Here is a 6,000-nt window from a genome sequence, read left to right as displayed (position 1 = left end):
ACACTCTAATGTAAAAATGGGTGTTTATGGTTTTGATTTTATTTGAATGCAGATCATAAACCTTGGGGGGGGGGGGGGGGGGGGGTGATCATGGTGTTGAATGGGACGGGTTATTTTTTTTATATTTTAGATATTTATAGATTTTATTATGAATGTATTTTGATTTATTTTTTTTTATAAAATTGGTGTCAACAAATCTATCTATCTATCTATCTATCTATCTATCTATCTATCTATCTATTTGTCTTGTTGTCTGTCTGGTTGAAGTGTGAAGCAGCATCATCATCACCAAAGTGAACTGCAGATAACCCCATGACGTGGCAGACACAGTATGGAAAGCCTATATAAAATTCACAGAGCCCGCATGTATCTGGTGGTGGTCTGAGCCGCTGATAAGGCTTTGCAGGCTATCTGACTTCAGTCTAGATGAAGGATGAGCTTCTCAGACATAGACGTTGTCCATCCTGCTGATGCTCCCTCGTCTCATCGTAAACTCTTGTGCACCCTCTGGTGCTTGCTAGTCTCCCAAACTTCTTTGTGTAGCCTGCTTTGCAGATTGTCTTCCTTGTCTGTGTGGTTGCTCATTATTCAGAGACAGACGGATCTCAGGTCATCTGCAGCTGCAGCAAAGGAGAAGCAGGAAAGATGGCGATCATCCATTAGACCGACCGGGCGCACGCATGAAATACGAGGACAACTTTTGGGAGGATCGCTTGAGGAGAAGATTGTACCAGTGAGTTTTTCCCTCTTGCACTATATTTCCAGTTTCGCCAAGATTTCGGCTGGGCTTTCAAGGTCTGCGAGAACGTCGGTATGGTAGATCATGGGATATAATTTGGAGAGCGCCTCGTGAATGACCTGGAAAGAGCTGACCCCCCCTCCTCCACCTCTTTTCTCCTTTTAGTCCAGGTCCAGCCGACTTGTGAGAGGAAGCCGGGGCGAGATTTTAGTCGGGTGGGCGCTCCGGCTGGCACCCATGCAGCCAAAGTCAAGTGGGTCTTCTCGCTTCCCAGTTAATATCCTAACCAACCCACCGCTTCCTCGCTATGTCGCCTGTCGGTTTGTTGTCAAAGTGACACAAGGAAATGGACGCGGCGGTGTAAAGAGGGGTTGCCTGCGTGTTTCAGCAGCACCGGAGCGGAGTGTTTTGTTATTCTGACATGTCTGGTCAGGGGAATTACTGGCCCCGGCTGCGCGTCCCCTCTCCGGCCGTGCGTGTTGTTGCGCGTTAGCTTCATGGAGAAGCCATTGCACGGATTGCTCTCCTCTCCCAACCAGCCTCCATTAGCGACACAGAGGAGCTGGCATAGCCGCTGGTCCAGTCTCACACACACACACACACACACTCACACACACACATACACACACTATGAAAGCCATGTCCAGTGTGAGGAGGCTTTATGTGCTCCCCCCTCCTCCTCCTCCTCCTCCTCTGCTCCTCTCAATTTTAAAAAAAGAAACCATATCTGGTGGCGATTTTGAGTCGGTTCTCCACAGGGTTGGAGCGAGATATCTCTTGATGGTGGTGATATGAATGTAAGCGCAGTGTGGCTTTGATCTGTTTTTATTCTAATGTTTATTATTTTTTTGTTCTTGTTGCTTATTGCTACATTGTTAACCCGCTTGCCCCCCCCCCCCGCGCTCTCTGTGTTTTTGGATGCCTAGTTGCTGTCACTGGTCTCAAGTCAGGTATGTCACACTAGTAAAGGGCTTCACCATAAAATGGAGGAAAGCAGATGAGTCTCCAAGGAGAGCCCTGGAGTCAGACAGGCAGGATCCCTCACGCCAGAACAAAGGTTGTGTTAAAAAAAAAACCCACAACAACATCTCCTTCTTCTCCTTCTTCTTCTTCTTCTTCTTCTTCTGCTTCCTCTTCTTCTGCTGCTTTTTTTTTTTTTCTGTCCCTGCGTTTTCAGCTCGGAAGTTTAGTCAGCTAGAGGAAGCAGAAGAACTCTGAAAAGTGAGGTTAGATCCTTTAGTGGGGGCTTTCAAGGTTAACTTCTGTGTTTTTAACTCCACTGCTTTCGATTTATACACAATGTTGGCTTGTAAATATGTGAGATCTTTTATTATTTTTCTTAAAGATTTGCAGCTGACACTTTTGGACAGTACAGTGTTTGTGATTGGCTGAGGGACATATGAATGAGATAGGAATTTTAATGCTGAATAATGCAGCGTTTTGACCATGCAGGTAGTTAATGTTCAACAAAGTGGTCTTGGCACACACACACACGCTCTCTCTTCCCTCTGTGTGCATGTAAGTAATGGCTTGTGCAGATAGTTTCTTAAAGGAAGTTCTCAAGATGATTCTCTGCTTTTGTTTTGGATGATTTTGTGGACATATTTTACTCATGTCTGTCATCTACACACTCTGTGGTGGCTTTAAATTCAAAATGAAAGTGTTCTGGTTTATTGTCTTACTCATAATTTACGGAGTAATTATTTATAGAGGGACGGGGGGGGGGGGGTCTCCTGTCTGTTTATTTGGCGGCCTGTTATTGCAAGATTGTACGTATTTATTTTCAAGCATATTAAATGACTTTTAAAGTTATTGGATGAGGTTGTTGGTCATCTATTAACAAGCACTATGTTGTAATGCACTCTGCGTCCACAGTACAGCCCTAGTTGACTTTTCACACATTATATCCTAAAGGTGTCTGTTGACCAGCCTGTCGGGAGAGTGAAGGAGGTGTGTTTGCAAGCTGTAGTGTGTGTTTCTGTGTGTGTGTGTGTGTGGCTGTGCTACGCTCTGCAGTTCCCCCGGCCACTGTGTGAAATCTTGCTGACAAGGAGACTGTGAGCTTGACACACTGTGCTGCGACAATGCTGGGGCTGAGAAGAGCAATCAAAATGGTGGCGTTGCTCCTTCTCCCTGGCGTGGCAGGGCAAACAGGTTCTCAAGGAGGAACGGCCGGGCAGGAATCTGCTGCGGTCGACACATTTGTCTGGCAGACGGGTGCAGTGGATGTAGTCTGGTGGATGGTGGATGTTCTGCAAATGAGCCCGCTGATTTAACTCTGGATGCGACTGTGATGTTTTTCCTACACAGATTGTCTCAGGGATACTGACACTGTGTGTGTGCTGTCTCTGTGCGCTTAGAGCTCCTGTCGTAACTTTCACAAGTCTCCAACACATTCTTGAGTCTTTCTCAGTTGTAAAGCTTATTCATGCTACACTAGCAGCTGATCTGTGTGCTCAGGTTTTCAGTTCAGCTCACCAGCTAAGGTCGTGTGGGTCAGGGCTGTTTGCTTTTGCTGTGGCAGAGATGGCATTTCCAGTGGTTTGTGTGATAGTGAACCAAGGCTGGCTTACTAACAGGGGCCCCAGACTCTCTGTGTGGCAATCGCTTTGTTGTAATTTGATTAATCACACATTTGTCTGGTAATATAATATATACCCCTAAAGTCAATTAAGAACTGAAAAGCTCAGGGTCCTCAGGTGGCTCCGGCATTCTTACCTGATCTTGAGGACCTGTCTTATGGAGGGCCTGTGTCTAAAGTGTAAAGCTGGAACGATTAGTTGACTAATCGGTAATTGATGCTGAAAATAATCATTACTTGCAGCCTGACCAAATTGAATTCAATATCTTAAGTATTTTAATTTGCTTACATGGTGTGTATCTTAAAACACATTTGTGATTAATCAGTTCATCCCAAAGTAACTGACATGCAGCTGACTCACAAAACGCGTTGGGTCAGTATGTGTGTGGGGGGCTCAATAGGGGCCCACAGCTCAATTTTGCCCCGGGGCCCCTTAGCAGGTTTGTCTTAACATAACGTGCTATGAGATGCATTCAGAACACATTTAAAGCTTTAGTTGTAATTTCATGGTCCAAATGTGTGCCTGACTAAATATTTGTATCATGTTTTGAGTGCTACAAAGGCTATCTAAATCAAACTAGTTGACTTTTTACCTCCACATTGAAATATTTATCCCCACATTGTTGCTGCAGTTCAGCTTTAAGGTGATGGGGCAGAACTGAACTATGGTAGATACTTTTAGAAAAAAAAATGAATTACATAACTAGATTTTTGCAAGGTATTTCAGGATTACGCTTTAAAAAAAGCTCGACAGAGAGGACAGAGGATTAAACAAGAGAGACTTCTGTGATGGTTTGAACGCTGGAAGGAAGTGGTTGTGAAGCTCATCACTCACTCTGATACTCTTTCTGTGTCTCTTGCACACACACACACACACTACTGCTCTCCCTCCCTCTCTCTCATTCACTCACTCACATTGGGTGATGCACTCTTCCATTCTTCTCTACCTGGGGCAGTGAAGAAGGCCAGGGAGACGCACAAAAGCAAATTGAAATGCTCCAGTGAGTGCTTTCTTGACATGATGCATGGCTCATGAGATGCAGCCTGGCCCCACTGCTACACTTGTAAGTGTCCTGAAACACACAGGCCCCCCAAATCCAAAACACTACGGTCATTACAGCTTCTCTTGCCTTTTACCGACCTTCCTTGCTCCATAAAAACACGTTTCTTTCTTGATTCAGATATTTGATTTAGATGTGAAAGAGTGGCATTGTTACATTAAAAACAACAGCCAGGGTCCTTTGAATAATTGAGAGCTGTGTAACTAGGTATGGGCCTATTTGAAAAACTGAAAAGCAACATCATGTCAGGGTTTAAATGTAACAAGGAAGTGGCTTGCTAGAGGTGTCATTCCAGTTTCTGTTGTCAGTTGCCACGTCGCGCCGCTGCAAAACTGGTTCCTCCTCTCTGCTTTCCATCAGAACATCAACATTTCTAACGTCACCTTTCCTCTCCTGGAAAAAAAATGCTTTTAGCTCAGTGTAGCGCACAGTTGGGTCTGTCTTTGCCAGTCTTTTCAGCACATGTATGTTAAGCATATAGGGGGTTAGTTTTATAGAAAGTGAAGACTTCAGGTGTAAAGTGGCCATGTTGATGTGTTTGTCCAGTGAGATAAATGAAGCCATCACGACATGCTCAGGTTTCCAGCCTGAATTCAGGATTTATGCCCTCCTCTAGTAAGACACAGTGAACCAACTCTGTCAGCCCCGAGCTGCCTGTGGTGGAAAAAATCCTGAATTCTTTGGAGACGCCCGTTCCTTGGGCAGTGTGGTGCCACCAGACAAGGCCTTCATTGAGCAGGAACAGGAGTGGTCTTGTAGAAGGGATCCACACTGGCTCAGCCTACGAAGCAACAGAGCTGTCCAAGGACGATTAAGTATTTAAGAGCTTGGAAAGGAGGTCTCAGTGGTAAGTTAATATTGATGGGTCTCTCATCTTTCCCTTCTCAAACCTGTTGCCTCGAGAGGTCTGTTTGGCGAACCTGGAGAGGAACCTCACCTCGTCTGTACTTAGATAAACTTACCAGTAGATTTAAAAAAAAGCTGTCCAAAGAACTTTGCGAGTAAACCAGACAGAGTTTGACTTTTCTTTTTTTTCTTTTTTTTAATTGCTTCTCACGCCCTCTCTTTTGGTTACTCTGAAATACTCCATCATGACTAGCTTGTAACCTCACCCACTCCCTGTAACTGTAGTAACTGCCATGTCAGGCTTACAAGGAAGTCAGCATTGCAGTGTTTTCTGGCAGTTGTCCACTGAGCACCACTTACAAGAATCCCTTTAGTGCATCTCACAGCCTTTTCTTGTATTCTTTTTTTTTTCTCTTTTGGTGAACTGGTGGAATTAGAAACTGCTGAAGGCATTTTAATAGAATAAAGGAAAAACAGGAATGAAATCAAGGTTTTAGACTTTTGACTGAGATGAGATGAGAGCCTTCAGTGGAGTGAGAAGGAAGACATCATACAAACAACACACTTTGCTCAATTATTGGAGTGTAGTCTGTGTTTGTTCCCAGATATCCATACATGTTTTCTGAGATATTTATTCGAGACGGCAGCAGATTGATTTACGTCAGGAAATGGTTTCCTAGGAGAGATGGACTTACAAGGCCGCATGGAATGTAAGGTTTCCTGGAGTAATTGTCTTTGTGGAAAAACACTTCCTGGTTTCTCTCCAAGATTTG

The 6,000-nt window shown here is 44.4% G+C and overlaps 1 protein-coding gene across 1 annotated transcript in view; it reads left to right on the top strand.

Moving 5' to 3' along the window:
* The first annotated feature begins 628 nt into the window (after positions 1-628).
* Positions 629-6,000, top strand: part of znf462 (zinc finger protein 462) — a 45,515-nt gene continuing 40,143 nt past the window's right edge. The window contains exon 1 of the mRNA XM_070924872.1: positions 629-733. The gene's annotated coding sequence lies outside the window, so the exon portion shown is untranslated. The remainder of the gene's footprint in view (positions 734-6,000) is intronic.

The sequence above is a fragment of the Enoplosus armatus genome, chromosome 18 (assembly GCF_043641665.1).
Source record: "Enoplosus armatus isolate fEnoArm2 chromosome 18, fEnoArm2.hap1, whole genome shotgun sequence".
Lineage (NCBI taxonomy): Eukaryota > Metazoa > Chordata > Actinopteri > Centrarchiformes > Enoplosidae > Enoplosus > Enoplosus armatus.
This window is presented reverse-complemented; position numbering and strand designations above follow the sequence as displayed.